This window comes from Microcebus murinus, chromosome 15, assembly GCF_040939455.1.
Source record: "Microcebus murinus isolate Inina chromosome 15, M.murinus_Inina_mat1.0, whole genome shotgun sequence".
NCBI classification, from domain to species: domain Eukaryota; kingdom Metazoa; phylum Chordata; class Mammalia; order Primates; family Cheirogaleidae; genus Microcebus; species Microcebus murinus.
This window is the reverse complement of record NC_134118.1, coordinates 12002801-12021842: the sequence shown is the minus strand read 5'-3', so window position 1 is coordinate 12021842 and position 19042 is coordinate 12002801. Positions and strand designations below refer to the sequence as shown.

Genomic DNA, 19042 nt, shown 5'->3' with positions numbered 1-19042 from the left:
ATGTAAAAAAGATACCTGCACTCTGTGTTTATCACAGCACTATTCACAATTGCGTAGATATGGAGTCAATCTAAGTGCCCATCAATGGATAATTGAATAAAGAAAATGTGGTATATGTACACAATGGAATGCTACCCAGCCATAAAAAGGAATGAAACCGTGTCTTCTACAGCAACATGCATGGAACTGGAGGCCATTATCTTAAGTGAAACAAGGGCAGACATAAAAGAGTATCACATGTTCTCACTCATAAGTGGGTGCTAAAATATGTGTACACATGGGCATAGAGAGGGGAATGACAGACAATGGAGATTTGGAAAGGTAAGGAGTTGGGAGTGGCGTGGAGGGTGAGAAATTACTCAATAGGTATAATATTTGTTATTTGGGTGGATACCCGAAAAGCCCTGGTTTCACCATTACATAATCTATGCCTGTGATAAAATTGCACATGTACTCTATAAATTTATAAAAATAAAATAAAATAAAAGGCAAAAAAACCCCCCCAAAAACAACAACCCTTCGGTCTTAGAAACATGCCAATGGCAAACCTAGTTATTCTGCTTTGCTTAGGGATAACTGATCTCCTCTCTCTATACTCGTGCATAGAGTTCTTGGTTGTAGTTACCTTTCCAATTAACAAAAAGTGTCTCTGTGTCGGGCTGTCTTATGTTGAGTGCTCTGGTTTCGTGGGAACTGCGATATTCAGTGCATGTTAGAACTGGGGCTCGGCACTGCGCTCAGCCGTCCCTCAATTGATAACGATGGCAAACACCTCCCGACTGTGGATGTGTACAAATACCCAGATGTTTAGACTCAGTCAACCGTTCTCTAGTTACACAACTGTAATGAAAAGCTGACCTTTTTATTTTACCTGTGTCGATATTTAAAAACACTTACTCGTAGGCAGAAACTAATCAGAATGTGAATATTCTAACACATCAAGTGAAATTAAGATTTTTCTTCTTTTTAGATTTTGAAATGTCGGTCCTTCTTCATGTCTTTATTGTTTTTGTTTTATTTTGTTTTTGTTTTTATTTATTTTTTTTTTTTTTGAGACAGAGTCTCACTTTGTTGCCCAGGCTAGAGTGAGTGCTGTGGCGTCAGCCTAGCTCACAGCAACCTCAAACTCCTGGGCTCAAGCAATCCTGCTGCCTCAGCCTCCCGAGTAGCTGGGACTACAGGCATGTGCCACCATGCCCGGCTAATTTTTTCTGTATATATTAGTTGGCCAATTAATTTCTTTCTATTTATAGTAGAGATGGGGTCTCGCTGTTGCTCAGGCTGGTTTCGAACTCCTGACCTTGAGCAATCCGCCCGCCTCGGCCTCCCAGAGTGCTAGGATTACAGGCGTGAGCCAACACGCCCGGCCTATTTTGTTTTGTTTTTTAGAGACAGGGTCTCACTTGCTGTGATGTAATCATAGCTCACTGTAACCTTGAACTCCTGGGCTCAAGCAATCTTCCCACCTCAGTCTCCCAAGTAGCTGAGACTACGGGCGTGAGCCATTGTGCCTGGCCCATGTCTTTATAGTTAATGACTACATTTCTCCATTTTGATTTTAAAGGCTAACTGAAAATAATTGATTTTTTAAAAAATTTACTCTATGTATTATTATACAGAGACTTTATTATTTTAGCAGAAGTACTAAATGTCACAACTATTATTTCCATAATAATATATTATCTCAATAACCTCATACATTCTTAAATAAGAATATTGACCTTGGAACTCTGGCCATGGAAGCTCCGGGCATCTCCTTGCTGTGGCTCTGTTAGGACCCCTGGGATGCCTATGCACCCCTTCATTTTACACTTCCTGGTGCTTCTGCTCGCATACACAACAGATTCCTTCTATGCCACTGTTCTATTTCATCACTAGTCTCTGTTCATCTTTTTTCATCCATTGTCAGAGCCTGATACTAGTTTTTAATCCCCAGCCCCTTACCCCTTTCAAAAAATCTCCTCCTGGACTTAGGATGGGCTCACTTCCAAGAGCTATGTACAAGCATGGGAGGTATGGATGGAGGGTTGGCGTGCTGTAGAACGTGTGTGTGCTTGTGTGTGTGTGTATGGCCTTGGGTTAGGATGTGTCATTTTGGAGGTGCTAATGCAATCTCCTTTCCTGGTAGCCTACTCCATCCCTGATTTGCAATCAATAAGTGCCACCAGGTACACCGGTGGCATTCTGCCATTTCACTTCCATATATGTCTTTCCACTTCCAAAGAGATTTCTTGGGAATAGACAAAGCAATGGGGCAGGAACCAAAATAAATCTTGCCGGGTAGTAAGACCTTCCAACGTGACACATACAGGTTACATCTTTGTGTGATTTACCATCTGCAACTAAGTCTGCCCCACTGTAGCCCACTCACAAATGTGTGGAAAGGGTTAAACAACTGAAATTTCAGGTTCCTACACTGAAAGTAGGGGAATATATATGAGCATTTAGCCCTAAAGCAACATAAAGGGAATCAATAATTTTTGTGACGCAGGGAAGGTTATTTTTTCAGTTCCAGCAAACATTTTGCAGAGTAAACATTGTAGGCTAATGAACCTCCTTAAATTCCAACATGTCATGGATTTGTATAGTTGCAAATTAGACTTAGCAGTATGTGGTGCCATGGAAAATCCAGCACAATATTTAGAGTTAACTCTACTCCTTGAGTTAATTGTGTGAAAAATATTTGCAATTATTTTATCAGCCCAGATACAAGGAAATGATGGTTTCAGTCCAGATGAGTATAGAAGGTGGACCAGAGAAAGAAAACAGAGGGAATCCCAGATGACAGGGAGCCAAAATGATGATGGAAAAGGAGGATGCAGTTAGGACCCAGCTGGAGGCTTAATCACTTAAGGATTTTTGCCAAGAGCACAACACAACAGTTTGAAAAATTTAACAATTTGTACCAAATCTTGGTGATGGATTATTCTTCAGTTCAGCTTATGGAGCACCCACTATGTGTTCCCTGCAAGGCATTAGACATGGGGACAAAGGTGTCTCAGATAGAATTCCTGCCCTCATGGAGCACAGGCCCAGTGGAGAGGACACAGAGCAGTGTGATAGAGCAGAGAACAAGACGGTCAGCTCTTCAGGGAGCCAATGGGCTCAGCATGGAAGCCAAGCGCAGACCATAGGAAGGAGGGGCTGCCAGATGGAGGGGCAGCCCCAAGCTGTGGCCGGCCTCCTGGGGCTTCTGCTGCAAGTGATAAAGCACTGCTGGTGCCCTGAGGGAGAGAGCGATGGTGAAAGGAGTGGCAGATCCAGGGGCAAAATCTTCAGGATGGCCGAGGTATGCCACCCAGGGGGACGGGAAAGTGGTGAGGGGGTGGCCTGGGGCCTGGGCAAATACCAAGGATGAAACAAGTTGAGGCAGGAAAAAAGGAGGAGAAATAGTGCTGAGGGTTGGGGAGGGGAGGACGATCATTATTTTGTTGTATTTATTAAGATTCCTGATAAAATAATGTTTTTTGGGAGCAAGCAACCTTTCCTGACATAAAGGTTATCTGAAAACAGGTATGAAAAATCGAACATGATAAAGTCAAACCACAGACTTACGTGTTAATAGGAAGGTGTTATGCAAAGAAAATTAAATTTTAAAAAATCCTTAATACTACTTACCTTTTAGATACAACGCTTGATAATATATTTCCAGCATGTCATTCTTTTATTTTTTTGTCTCCTTCACAACTGAATGCATGCTAAACCAAGTGAATAAAGAATCCTCATTTTTGGCAGGCTTAGCAATATTCATCTCTATCTCTGTTGTGTTAAGTGTATGAGAATTGTTATACATCTCTATCAATGATGTCTGCTTTCATCTGTATTTATTTATTTTTTGAGACAGAGTCTCGCTTTGTTGCCCAGGCTAGAGTGAGTGCCGTGGCATCAGCCTCGCTCACAGCAACCTCAATCTCCTGGGCTCAAGTGATCCTACTGCCTCAGCCTCCCTAGTAGCTGGGACTACAGGCATGTGCCACCATGACTGGCTAATTTTTTGTATATATATTTTTAGTTGGTCAATTAATTTCTTTCTATTTTTAGTAGAGATGGGGTCAGGCTAGTTTTTAACTAGTTTTGCTCAGGCTGGTTTTGAACTCCTGACCTTGAGCAGTCTGCCCACCTGGGCCTCCCAGAGTGCTAGGATTACAGGTGTGAGCCACCACTCCTGGCCTATCATCTGTATTTATTTTTTAATTTATTTATTATTCATTCATTCATTTGCAATAAGGAGACCTTTCAAGTTTTTCACCTCTGATCAATGGTCAGATATTCTTTATCTAAAAAACAAATTATATGTTACAGATCAGGTAACACACCCTATGTACTTGATCCCATGTCCTTTCTTCTCCAGGAATAACTATTATCCTTCAATTTCATGTTTTTATTTCCCTTGCACATGCTTACACTTTAACAGGTGCTTGTATGTATGTACACCCAATATTGGTTTTGCTGATTTAAACTTTATATAACTGCTATCACATTGAGCTGAGCCTTCTGTAACTTACTTTTCTTCCTCAATATTACATTTCCAATATTGACTGTAGTAATCCATAGTTTATTCATATGAACTGTTGTATACTATTCCATTATATGAATATACTAAATGTCCTTGTACATCTAATTTCAGTATCCATTTCAATTTTTACTATTTAAAAATAGTAAAAGTAGATATTTGAACATTACAAAAATAGCTGCAATGAATATTTTATGTCCCTGAGCACACAGTTTCCCTAAGGATGTGGTCCCCAACCCCCAGGCTGCAGACCTGTACCAGTCCATAGCCTGTTAGGAACCAGGCCACACAGCAGGAGGTGAGCAGCAGTTGAGCCAGCGAAGCTTCATCTGTATTTACAGCCGCTCCTCATTGTCGACATCAACGCATAAGCTCTGCCTCCTGTCAGATCAGTGGTGAAATCAGATTTTCGTAGGAGCAGGAGCCCTGTTGTGAACTGCTAGAGATCTAGGTTGTGTGCTCCTTATGAGAATCTAGTGCCCATGATCTCAGGTGGAACTGAGATGTTGATGCTGGCGCTAAGTAGTGGCTGCAAATACAGACTATCATCAGCAGAGAGGGTTGACTGCAATAACTGTAATGTGCTTGAATCATCCCCAACCATCCTGCCCTGCCCAACCAGTCCATGGAAAAATTGTCTTGCGTGAAACTGGTCCTTGGTGCCAAAAAGTTTGGGTATGGCTGCTCTAGGGCATACTTAGCAGTATTATGGCTGGGCCCTAGGATATGTACATCTTCAACTTGACTTGGAAATTATTGGTCAAATAATTGTCAAATTACCCCTGAAGTAATTGTTCTAGTTACATTCCCACCAGCAATGGATGAGAGTCCTCTTGAGCTTAGAATGGTTACCTGTTAACATTGCGCCAATCTGATGGGCATAAAAAACCGTCAGTTTCTTTAACTATTCTTCCCTGCACCTTCAGGTAGCTTTCATCCATTCAAAAAGGTTTTCTTGCACCTGAAAAAGAAATCAACGACAAATAAAAAACATGGTGTGTTTTCAAGATTGATACATACTTTCTCTTACTGCTAAATGTAATGTTCATTTTAGTTTTCAAATGCTGCATAATGCTTTCTTTTTTGACCAATTATTGAAACAACATATCTTTGTGGGTGTAAATAGTTACCTTCCAATTAGACTTTTGCATGTTTCCAAAAGATAGAAAATGTATTTTGCAATTACTACTTTCAGTTAAATATATGTATGAGCCTTTCTGTGAAGCATAATTTACTGTAGCCAATTTATTCCAGGATTTATTGTGCAAAAGTTGGAGAATAGGATATCTAGAAGCCAGTTCTCCGGAAAGTTGAATAACTGTAATTAAGATGAGTTTGAAAATACAGTGCCCTCAAACTATAAGGGGCTATTAAATAATAACCAAGTGAATTTGGCATAGATACACTCAGAAAAAGAACAAATATATTAGCAGCATAGCAATCAAAGAGATACTATTCCTAAAAGAAGATGGGGCTATTTCCAATAACTTTTAAGCTGTAGAATAATCTTTGTGTCAGACAACAAGGAAAAGGACTCTGGAGAGGCAGTATGTATTATTTACTTTCCCCCTAGCTAAAGCTGTATACATGGATAAAAGTGTCATCAGCAGTTGCATATTTAATTTCAAGAAAAAAATTCCCAAGCATTACATATGCAAGCATAGAAGATATCCAAATGATTGCTTCCCCAAGAAATAAGCACATTTAAAGCAGGAAGAAAAAGTGGAAATCTTAAAACAGTATAAATAACTATTGGGCATTTCATTAACTCTTTTCAAAAAGAAAGGCAGATTTAAAGATTAAACTGCAATGTTATCCCAGTCCTTGTTACATATTTCAGGAAAAGAAAGCTTTAGCAATTCTTACCTGTAATTATTAATTTATGCAATAAAAGGCAAGATGCATATCATGAAGTAGTTATGGAAGTTGTATGTTATTCACGACCAACCTTGCCACCCTAGCACGATCAATAGGCACACACAGAGACACACACGCTGTCACTACCTTCACTGCCACCACATGCTTGCATGCACACATGCCAGGCACACGCTGCAGCACTGCGACCACCATCATCACATGCTTCTGTCCACATACACTCATACTCCAGTGTGATGCCTCAAATATTTCAGAGGGGAAAAGAAAGAAAAAAGTGGCACAAATTATCACACCGTGAGACAGGTACATCCAGAATAGTGAACTAGTTTATTCAGTCACCATTGCGAATCCATCAGTACATTATACAACTTATTTCAAACCATTTTTTAAATTGCAAAATAGATTTCATTTCTTGATATTTCATCTAATTTCTTTCCGCTTATCTTGTTCTGCTTTCTTCTTCCCCCCTTATGGCTTGTATTATCCATCTTAAATTACTTTTATTTTCTTTTATAATCATCTTAATTTTCTATCATATTACATTTGAAGTCAATTTCTAGAACTATTAGGAAGCGATTAAGAATTTTCAAGGTCAAAAATATTATCTGCTATAATAATGTGAAATCTGTGTAATAACGCTCAAAATATCTTCTTTCAGTAAGAGAAAAATTGAACCTGCTAGTTTAAATTTAACACGAAAAACAACAAGATGTATTCCTTTGGTGCTTCCTATATGATATTTAAAATATACATACATTTTATTCACAAAAAATGTATATATGGTTATGACAGAACAATTTTATCTAAATTGACTGATTTTTCTACTGGTCGATCATTTTAGTGGACTTAGTTATCCTTTTAGGATAATTCTGTGTAGCATTCAGAAACATATACATATGCATAAGTATTTATATACACACAAGTGTCTTTATATAGCTGCAAGCTACAGTCAAAATTAAATGTTTCTATAAAAGAGTTTTTATGTGAAAGAAAAATTTATCATTCCTTCTCTTTTCAGACTTCCTAAAATGTAGAAAATAAAAGTTACTAAAGTCACCCATATAATTAATATAATAATATGATGTTTCCAAAATTGTCTAAACTAAAAAGCTTATACTGTTTTATAAACAGTATTTAAGATTTGCTTTGCTATGAAATGGAAGAGGTAAAAATCCAGTCACCAGAAGAGAGAAAAGAGAAAAAAATGAAAGATAAAGAAACGGGAGTTACAAAAATACCCAATTGTATAATTTGAGAGACTGCCACGAAAACCAAGTGGAACCAGGGAAATAAATAGAGAAGGTTTTAGAAAAGATGCAAACATGTCAGCAGATGGAATTGGCTGTGATGCATATAAACTCTAGGCTTGAGGGCCCCTCACTTGGGGATCCTTCAGTTCTAGGAGTCGTAGGACCTTCACATTGCCCAAATAGGTCTAAATCTTTTCATTTGTACTTAATTCTGTAATCCTAATTTGTTTTTGTTTTGTTTTTTTTTTTTTTACTTAGAGTGCTTTCCAAATAAAGTTGCCAGAATTAGCAAATAAAAATACAAGACTCCCAGGGAAATGTGAATTTCAGATAAACAGCAAATAATCTTTCAATAAAAGTATGTCCCCTGCAATATTTGGGACTTGTGTATAATAAAAATTTATGCATTGTTTGGCTGAAATTCAAATTTAACTGGGCATCAGGAATTTCTTCGGTAACCCTATCCCCAAATTATATATGCTTTAGGCTCCACGAAAACCAAATCTACCAGGTTTTCCTCTTGTGCAAGGAGAAGTATCCAATGAGGAAACTTAAAGAATCATTAGAATAATTCTTTCAGAATTGGAAGAAACTTTGAGGAACCTGTAGTATAACCCCTCCCCCAACCCCCTCATTTGTAGACGGAGGAACTGGCATGAGATCAGAGACAGCTGGGCCTGGAACTCTGTGTTCCTGAGGCCTGAGATTGCAGAGCCCTGGAGGCCCAGGGCTCTGCTCTCCGCCCAGGCCAGCCCTTGCCTGGCTTGTTCCCCCTCTGGCTGTTGGGAGCCTCTGTCTATGCTCGCTCCAGGGCAGCTTCCAGAGGAAAGCTGTGAGTCAGCAGGGTTTGGTCTGGCTCTGCACATATCTCCGCTCTCTCCCAATGACACCCCAGGGCACCCAGGGCCACTGGGCTTATCTGCCTGTCACTGATCTCGTCATTTTGCCTCTCCACCCTTCCCTCCCTCCTCCCACGCTGGAATATACCCTGAGATCTCTCCAGACCCCACACAAACCCACTATATCTGAAAGAGGCTGGGGGGGGGGGGGCTGGTTCCAGGTAGCTGTCCCATTATAGTGGCTCTTTAACCATGGAGCCCTTTGAGAATCCAATAAAAGCCATGATCTTTTGGCCTCCAAAGGGTACAGATGCACCAAGGCAATTTTGCATTTAATCTCAGGGACTCATAGAGTTCCTGGCGCCCCACTTTTGGAATCACAGGTTAAGCACCTCTGTGTCACAATGCGCTTACGCACTGATCTCTACGTGCAAGTCGGGGCCTTGCCAAAACCGCATGTGCACACATGTCCTAACAAGGAAGCGTGTATCCTGAAGAGCAGGGGACACTCACCCAGAGTGGGCCACAGCACACTCGTTCATGGGGAGGGGGGCGCTACAGGGCACTTCTGCAGGGGCTAAGTTGCATTTTAAGTAAGGAACAATGTTCAGGAAGCCAGGGACGTTCTCTAATAAGGGACTTCAGGCATTGAGAACAGGCTGACCGAGAGATTTCCCCGCACCTCTCAGAGCTCACGATGACATGAACCCCCACATGGCCTGTGCAGACTGTGACAGTTGTGACAACAGCAGCCAGCACTCAGCAAGTGCTCACCGTGTGGCAGGCACGGTGCAAGGAACTTTGACAACACCTCTGTGAGGCAGTATTATTACCGACCCCGTTTTTCAGGGGAGACCATGGAAGCTGAGGCAGCATAAATGACAGGCTCAAAGCCAAGCAGGTTCAAACCCAGGAGGGTACAAAGCTGCCTTACGCCGACTTCCATGAGGAGGCCACCACTGTCCCTGTGAAGGCTCGGTCACAGAGCTGGGTTTAGTGACAGCAGGCTGCGACATCTGCTCAGCCCACTCACTGTCCTACTCTTCTGCCCTCTGGGCAAACATCTGGGGAGGAGGAAATGCAGGGGCTGCTTGAGGGTGTTAGTTTTGGGAGCCTTTAGGAAAATGATCAGAGAGATCTCCCAAACCTTGTTCAAACAGAAGAGTTTGGATCCACTTAAAAAGCGTGTGGAATTTACACAGCCTCTTTCTCCTCAAAATTTTCCTTAAAAACAACTTCAGGTGAACTATCCCTTATTTGAAATGCTTGAGACTGGAAGTGTTCAGATTCAGATTTGGTGTTTTGGGGGGATTTTGGAATGTTTGCATACACACATATATATAATAAGATAACTTGGGGATGGGACCCATGTCTAAACAGGAAATGCATTTATGTTTCATATCAGCTCATGTACACAAAGCCTGCAGGTATTAATAATTTTATTTTTCCCTTGGGGATGCTGGGTAAACCATGTGTCATGCGCCTGCATGTTGACCTCGACCCATCATGTGAGTCCAGTGTGGAATTTTCCATTTGTGGTGCCATACTGGTGCTCAAACACTTTTGGATTTTGAAGCATTCAGGATTTTGAAGCTTTGGATTAGAGATGCTCAACCTGTACTACAATGAAAGATGGGGGGGGGTCCTACTGTCTCAGTGACAGAAGTGGATGAACTAGCCCTGGCATTTCAGAGCCATTTTTAAAATAATCACATATATCCTATCCTTTGGCCCAGTGGCCTGACCCAGCTGTTTAAGTGATAGAAAAATACTAAATTAACTGTGATTGGCCAGGTCATCTAGACACAAAGGTGTCATAAGAGTAAGTCATTTCCAGTCCAGAATCATTGTGTCACCTGCCAGATGTCCCCTCACTGTGGATCGTCTCGGCAAGGACAGCTAACAGTCCCTTGTCCCCTCTCTCTCCCCCTCCCCCTCGTCTCCAGCCTCAGATAGTGGGCATCCCTGCAAGGGTCCCTGTCCCCCCTGCCCCCCGTAAGTCCTAGAGCAGGACCAACCTCTACTCGGGTTCCTCACATTTTTGAAAAACAGCCTCCTCTGTGTTTAGGGAACTCTCTGGTTAAAAAGCCCTGCTTACGATCATTCTAGCGTACACTTTGTGAATTTAAACCTATTGTGAGTTTAATGTGGTCTAATGAGCTTTGCTTAGGAAAAAACTGTTCTTGGGTCACAGAATCACATTCGTTGCTCTCACCAGCCAGCTTTTAATTACATGCTTTTGATTACCAGGGCAACCAGGGGAGAGACCGGGTCCTCTGGATGACCTCATCTCCACCAACAGAAAAACAAGGAAAACAGCAGGCGTTCTGTCTTAGATGGAGCATTGCTTTTTATCTGTGAAGACAGCACATGTATGGAGCGACTTTATCTTGATAACGTGGCTGGATGGTAACTGCCTCTGGGTTGGCTTCTGTCTCTTTGTAGAATTTGAACTGCTTAAGAAAAGAGATGGTAGTTTTTTCCTTTGGAATTCTCTGCTCTTCCAACACACACACACACATTCCACATTACCTAATACACTTCTTTATACTGAATTAAGGTTTGTTTTTCCTTAAACCGATTGGCATAGAAATGTTTCAGGGGGAAAATGCACAGCGTGGAAGCTTCGAGTGATCAGGTATAGGGAGAAGCCACATTTTTGTCTCTAGGGAAGCAGAAATTTGCTTTGGAACACTGACAGTGCAGTTGGCCAATTGGAAAAAATAAGTTTTGACAACAGAAGCCGTAGAGATCTCTGGCTCGCCAGATCCCAACTGCATCCCTGCGTCTTTTCCGCCGTAGCGCACACCAGCCCTCCCTCTGAGGGCCAGAGCACCTTCCTTGCTTTGCCTAAACCTTTCTCCGAGCAGCGACGGCTGCTTTGCCCACCTGTGCATCAGGCCGGAAGTTCCAGGAAATTAACACTCCTGGGATCCACTCTCAACCGATGTCTGACCGTTGGTGTATGTATCAGATATCTATGCTTCCTAAACAAATTGCACAGTGACTTCGTGAAACAGCAACAACAGTTTATTATTTCTCATGATTCTCTAGGCCAGAAATTTGGGCAGGGCTCACCTGGGTTGGCTTCGGTTTTATGTGACCTTTGGGCACTTTGCATTCGCTTGGCACCTGGGGGACTGGAGGGCTTTGCGCCCATGTTCAGCACTTGGGTGCCTCTCTAAGTGGCCTCTTTTGGTTTTTTTCTACTTGATGTCTTGTTTTTTAGTAGATGACTCTACATTCTTAACAAGATGACAGCTGGCCTCTCCACGGAGCGTGAAAGTGGAAGCTTCTAGGTGTCTTCCTGACTCAGAATGGGCCCAGAACTTCTGCCACCTTCTATGGATAAAAGCACGTCACAGACTCCATTTACTGCGGTGAGGAATGGCGGGCCTGTGCATCCAGGCTGGGAGGAATCGTGGCTGTCACATGTGGAGACCACCTTCCATTGGGTATCAACGTCCCTTGACCATGAGGCCGGACTTGTTTCAGGGGCCTGCTGTGTGCCCTGACGCCACAGCAGAAGCAAGAGTGGGAACCCACCGACTTTTGCCATTCCCATCTCACTTCCTCCCTCCCTTAGCCACATTCCTTGAGATCCCCTCCCAAATAAACCTCTTGGATTCAACACTTTTTCTCAGGGTCCGCTTCTAGGGAAACTCAAACGTAGACACTTGGGATTGAGGATATTTAAGGCATGAATGGTGAAGCACTCATATTTCTGGCCCGTCGAAAGCCGTGTGTGGGAACTGAGGGCAGATGAGAGAAACAGAACAACTTGCTCTTTCCCCCCAACTCCACAGCCCTCAGGATAAACTCAGCGGCTTGGGGTGAGGAATGTAAAGGAAGGAATGCTGCTCCTGTCTCCTTTCCTCCCCTGCAAGGCATGCTGGGAGCTGGAATGTTGGGGGCATCCTCTGTAACACCCCACCTTGGAAACAGCGCTATGAGCTGCTGTCCACTGAGAGGCCGGGGAGGTTCACTGCGGATACTGCTGTTATCTGTCTCTTGGATAAAAAAAACGTGTCTCCCATCCAGAAGTTGGTGACTAATAACTTAGGCGTATGATGCTGATGACAGGGTTTTGTTGTATTGTTTTAATCTCTGCATTAGGAAATCTACATGAAACCCAACTGTACTATGCATAAGTGAATGTCCAATTGTTCATATTTTAGCAAACTTTTATATAAGAAATAAATCTCAACTCTGAGAAAACTAGCTCCAAGTGGATTGGGATGTTAGCTCTCAGGGACTTTGTTCCCAGCTATGTCCAAGAGCCAGGACCCAGCACATAGTGTGCACTTAATAGATACTTGTTAAAGAATGAATCTTGGTATTTTAGGGAGGGGTGACTAATGATAAGGATAGCACTGCCATAGCTCCCTTCCCATACCCCCTATCCCCACCCCACGCACACCATTTTACAGGTAATAGAGCAGGGAATAAAGATGTACTACAGGAAAATAGGAATAATTATTTTCTGGTACTAATGGAGTGCTTAAAGTATAGAAAAAGCTGATATCTATATTACTGACACACAGGAAATAAAGTGTTAAATATTTACCATAACACAATTTTGAGCTAAAAAATAAGAAAGGAGAAGAACATTTTCAAAACTTATATGCAGCTATTACAAATCTGAAAGGGAAGTTAAAGCCAGGCATGGAGGCTCATGTCTATAATCCTAGCATTTTGAAAGGCCAAGGCAGGAGGATTGCTTGAGGCCAGGAGTTTGAGACTAGCCTGAGCATCACAGTGAGACCCTGTCTCTATGAAAAATTAGCAGGGCTTGATGGCATATGCCTGCAGTTCCAGCTACGTGGGAGGCTGAGGCAGGAGGTCTCCTTGAGCCTAGGAGTTTGAGTTTATAGCAAGTTATGATGACACCACTGTACTCTAGCCCAGGCACCAGAGTGAGACCCTGTCTCAAAATGAATAAGTAAATAAATTAAATTAAAAAGTAAATAAATAAAAGGGAAGTTAAGAACTACTGTTATTGATTAGCCTCATATTTTCTTTGACTTTGACCTGTTAGAATTCTACTCTGTAAATTTAATTCACCGGGCTTTTTGTAGGGGAAGTACAATTGTCACCTCAAAGCTGCGTAGTAGAAAAAGTAGGAGTAATACAAGAAGAGAAAGAAACTTTAAAAGATCAGGATGGGCGGGGCGCAGTGGCTCACGCCTGTAATCCTAGCACTCTGGGAGGTCAAGGCGGGTGGATTGCTTGAGGTCAGGAGTGCGAAACCAGCCTGAGCAAGAGCGAGACCCTGTCTCTACTATAAATAGAAACAAATTAATTGGCCAACTAATATATATATAGAAGAAATTAGCCGGGCATGGTGGCGCATGCCTGTAGTCCCAGCTACTTGGGAGGCTGAGGCAGGAGGATTACTTAAGCCCAGGAGTTTGAGGTTGTTGTGAGCTACGCTGACACCACAGCACTCACTCTAGCTTGGGCAACAAAGTGAGACTCTGTCTCAAAAAAAAAAAAAAAGATCAGGATGGAGGCCTGGCACAGTGGCTCATGCCTGTAATTCTAGCACTCTGGGAGGCTGAGACAGGAGGATTGCTTGAACTCAGAAGCTTGAGGTTGCTGTGAGCTAGGCTGACGCCATGGCACTCTAGCCAGGGTGACAGAGTGAGATTCTGTCTCAAAAAAAAAAAAACAAAAAAAACCAGGATTGTATATATATATATATATTATACACACACACACACACACACACACACACACACGCATATGTAATATCAGGTAAGTTAAACCCAAAAGTAGGTTATTTTACTTTGGGGCTCCTCTTTCCACCCTTTGTTTTTCTCTCACTTCCTGAATATTTGTTCTCTTCTTTGCCCAACGTCCCGTTGGTTCTACTATCCCTCACCGAATGTTACTGAGCACCTACCGTGTGCCATGTGCTCTCTGCTGGGGCTGTGGAGGCCAGCGAAGTGGGTGGGGTGCAGCCTGTGGGGAGCTTATTGACCGCAGGGGAAGGCGGAGGACAAATAATCACAGCTATCATCATATGAAAAATACATAGCTACAAACTATGGTGAGTGTTGTGCTTGGATGTGAGATGCTAATTTGTCTATTTTTGATGTTTGAAAAAATTACATTATATACATATAACATTTTAAAATATATTTTATATATTTAAACATTATACATTAAGAAAAAAGAAACTACACTTACCTCCCACTATAGTTCCCTGTACAGACCTAGCCAGGCAGCACTCAAAGGACTGGCTATTTTCCTCCATCTCCGCCAAAATATCTTTCTTGTTTCCCAATTCCTCTGATTCAGTAGTCCCCCCTTACCTGTGGGGATATGTTCCAAGACCCCAGTGGATGCCTAAAACTGTGGATCGTACCGAACCCTAAATCCACTCTGTGTTTTCAATCTGATCACCTACACGGCTGCTAAGGGACTCATAGGCAGGTGGCACGCACGGCGTGGACTCACTGTTGACTCATGTCCCGAGCAGTCCTGAGCAAGACTTCATCATGCCACTCAGAACAACGTGAAACTTAAGACTAATGAATTGTTTATTTCTGGAATTTTCCGTTTAATATTTTCTGACCATGGTTGACCCCAGGTACCCGACACCACAGAAAGCGAAACCGTGGATAAGGGAGTACTGCTGATTTTCTGGTAAAGGAAATTGTGTTGAGTCATTATCGGCTGATAAAGAGCTGTTTTGTTGACCCTTGTCAAGAGAAGCAATAATGTCACACACACAGAAAGAGGGATATTTAAAGGAATTTCAGGTTCTAGCGGATGGCAGGTGGGGAAGGGAAGAACTGGTTGACATGTCAAAATAACATCACGTAAGCAGACGGGGTGGAGCCCGCTTGTGAGACTGCTGTATGATCACGCAGAACATTCCTCTAGTGCTTCAGCCATGCATTCGGTAACATCTCTGTGGGCTGAAAGCAATAACATGGGCTTCCCGAAGGATTTGCTTGTGTGATTTTTCCGGGGCGGGGGGTGGGGTGGTTCTCTCCATTGTAGTTTCTACACAATATACCTGCCAAAGCGTTTTAAGGGAAGTCTGACTACCCGACAGAGCTAGGCTGCAGGGACTTTGGCAGTGACCACAGAATGGGGACACATTTCACATTTATTCTTTGGAAATCCCTAGGCAACATCATTCTTCTTCCTTACTTTGGGCTCTATGAAATATTCTATTTGACTTCCTCTCCAAAAGCTATCTACCTCACATTTTTATATTCACCTCTCACATTCATTTCCTCCCAAAAGCTCTTCCTAAGCCAAGATAAACTCTCCTGAATTGGGTTAAACCCTGCTTGCTACTCCAATACTGCAGTTCTCAGATGTTTTATACTATTTTCCCCACAAAATGGCCTCAGTCTCCCCTGTAATCTGCTTGCAAATGCTTCTGTGCTTGTTTATTTAGTTTCAAGGCCATTTATCACTATTGTTTCTACAGTGCTAAGTGCATATTGCTACCCCCAATAAACTGTAAATTAATGTTTTTGCTGTCATACACGATTATTATGCAATTCACCCATCATAATCATTATCATCATCTCTGAATGGAGGTGTGATCTTAAGAGCTTTTTCAGATTCCTCAGCCTCATTTGTACTCACATAAAGTTTCTTATCATATTCATTTCTTTTTAAATAGCTGTATTGTTTTATAAAATTGCTGAATGTTCATTGTAAAAATTCAAGCAACCTAGAAAAGTACAATGAAGGAAGTAAAAAATCGCCCTAGACTCTGTCATTAACACGTCAATGAACACTCTTCTAGACCTTTCTCTACTTTATATACACATGTAGATAGAGGCATGTAATTTTACATAAATGTAGCATAACTACATATACTGTTCCATAAACAGTATTTGTAGTCAATTAAATGCATTGCACATCTTTTTATGTCAATACAATTACCACAGATATTCATCATTTGTAATGTTTTCATATCATGATACACATATTCTATATACAACACTTTGTTGTAAACATTTATGTTTTTTCTCAATTTTTACTAATCAAACAGTGCTATAATAAAGACTATTATGCATATAATTTTTTGCAGTTGTGGTATTATCTCCTTGGAATAAATTCCTAGAAGTGGAAATTACTGGCTCAAAGGGCATACACAATAGTACACCTTGATACATATCTTGTTACATATTGACATGGGTTGTAACCAACTCACACAAATAGTGCATGAGAGTTTTCTATCTTGTTTGTTCTCACAACATTACCGTGTCCAGTATTATTTGGCGGGTAGGGGTTGCTAATTGCTGAGCTGAGTGAACAATAAATCAGTAGCAGTTTTTAGATATTGTTTTTTTCATCAACAGTTGGGTGGTTAACACATTTATACTCATGCCACTATTCTGTTCCTTTTGATTTCATCATCTGAATGAGACAATTTCACTGAAACATCACACAAAAAGATTTTATGACAGTCAATCTATATGAGCACCTGAACCCATTATACGGCATAATTCACACTTGATATAAACTGACAATTATTAGTAGATTGCATTGGCACTCCCTTAGAGAAGACAATTGTTCACCAGGTATCATTCTGAATTGATTAATCGAGCCACAGCTCAGCTATAACGCTGCAATATTCTGTTACAAGGAAAAAGGAGCTACTTGTTCATTCTGTGCGATTTTTGCCCACATAGTTTCACACTGCTGAACTCATTAAGGTCATTAGGTCCTTGACAGGAATCTCATCTATCTAACAACCTCAGCCTCCCAAAACGGATGTGGGAAAGGCTGGCTCCTTTCCTCTGGTTTTGGTTTGCAATGGTGGGTATAGTGAATTAAAAAATACAGATGCTCCTTGACTTATGATGGGATTATGTACCAATATACCCATTATGAATTGAAAATATCTTAAGTTGAAAATGCATTTTATATACCTAACCTATTGAATATCATAGCTTAGTCTAGCCCACCTTAAACATGCTCAGATGCTAATATTAGTGTACAGTTTGGCAAGATCATCTAAAGCCTATTTTATAATAAAATGTTGAATATTTCATGAAATTTATGAAAAACTATACATAAAAGTAAAAACCAGAATGTTTGTATGGGTACTTGACGTACAGTTTCTACTGAACGTGTATTGCTTCCACACCACTATAAAAGTTGAAAAATCGTAAGTCAAAGCATTGTAAGCTGGGGACTGTCTAGATATGCAGTTGACCCTTGAACAACACAGGTATGAACTGTGCAGGTCCACTCATGCACAGACGTTTTTCTGCCTCTGCCACCCCCTGAGACAGCAAGACCAACCCCTCCTCTTCCTCTTCCTCCTCAGCCTACTCAATGTGAGGATGACAAGGATGAAGACCTTTATGATGATCCACGTCCACTTAATGAATAGTAAATATATTTTCTTTTCTTTATGATTTTCTTAACATTTTCTTATCTCTACAGTACTGTAAGAATGCAGTATACAATACATATACAAAATATATGTCAATCGACAGTTTATGTTATCAGTAAGGCTTCCGGTCCACAGTAGGCCATTAGTAGTTAAGTTTTTTGGGAGTCCAAAGCTATAGGTAGACTTTCAGCTGCAGGGGTCAGCGCTCTTAAGCCCTGTGTTGTTCAAAGTTCAAATGTATATTTCTGCAATATGAATGTAATTGGATAAGGGAAAAGTAAGTCACAAAAAACCCAAACTTGTTCCGATTTGATATGGCCTTGGGAAATTGGTGTGCTAACTAGCAATGAAATCTACTTTAAGAGTCTTAGAAAAGTGGGGTTTGAAAAGTTACATAGAAGCAAAGAGATATTTTGGAGATGATGGAAGGGATTACAGTAAAGGATCAAAGGACAAACCAGGATCTCCAGTTCAATGGATTTTTGTCTTCTTCTGGGCTATTTTCAGGTCTGGCATCTTCTTAATAATTAGCTTTGCCTCTACAGTCTTGAGAATAATTTTCTCTATGGCCTTTGTCTAGCCAGTTCATACCCATGGGCTAGCCATAGTTCCAGTACTAATGTCTAAGTCCCATCCTTGGAGATTCTGAATTCATCTGTCTGGAGTGTGGCCTAACAGCAGTGTTTTAAAATGCTGACATGAAGCCTAGGTTAAGAACAACTGATTTAGATAAAGAAAGGCATTCAAAATGAATGATTAGGTACAAAGTATTCTTGAAATTTCTTCAATTTTCCCTATATCTCATTCAACTCCAACTAGTTAAAATTCTTCCATTGCTGTAATTACTTACATAACTTTTACACTTAAAAGCAGCTACATTACCCATAAATTATGGGAATGGATTTTTCACAGTGATAGAAAACTATTGCAGAGGCAATTTTCATGTTGCCACAGATGACAGGCTAAAACTAGGGTAGGAGTTTTCAGACTTTACTGTGCACACGAGTCACTTGGGAGTTTATGAAAACTGAGTTTACCAGGTCATTCTCCTAGAGATTAGGGTCTCCAGCCTGGCAGGCAGCCACTAATTTGCTTTTGTGACATGCACCCAGTGATGCTGATACGAAGGGACCTTGGGCCACACTTCGCCAACACCGACAACACTAAAGGTCTAGACCTGCTGCAAAAT

General features: G+C 41.3%; 1 long non-coding RNA gene across 2 annotated transcripts; it reads left to right on the top strand.

The window, feature by feature from the left end:
• Positions 1-3192: 3192 nt before the first annotated feature.
• LOC142876396 (uncharacterized) lies at positions 3193-12108 on the top strand. 2 transcript variants are annotated; one of them, XR_012923296.1, is made up of 3 exons: positions 3193-3289; positions 10728-10849; positions 11707-12108. It is a non-coding gene; the product is annotated as an uncharacterized LOC142876396 (long non-coding RNA). The 2 variants fall into 2 exon arrangements; XR_012923295.1 differs by having other exon boundaries at positions 10728-10886.
• The last annotated feature ends 6934 nt before the right edge of the window (positions 12109-19042 follow it).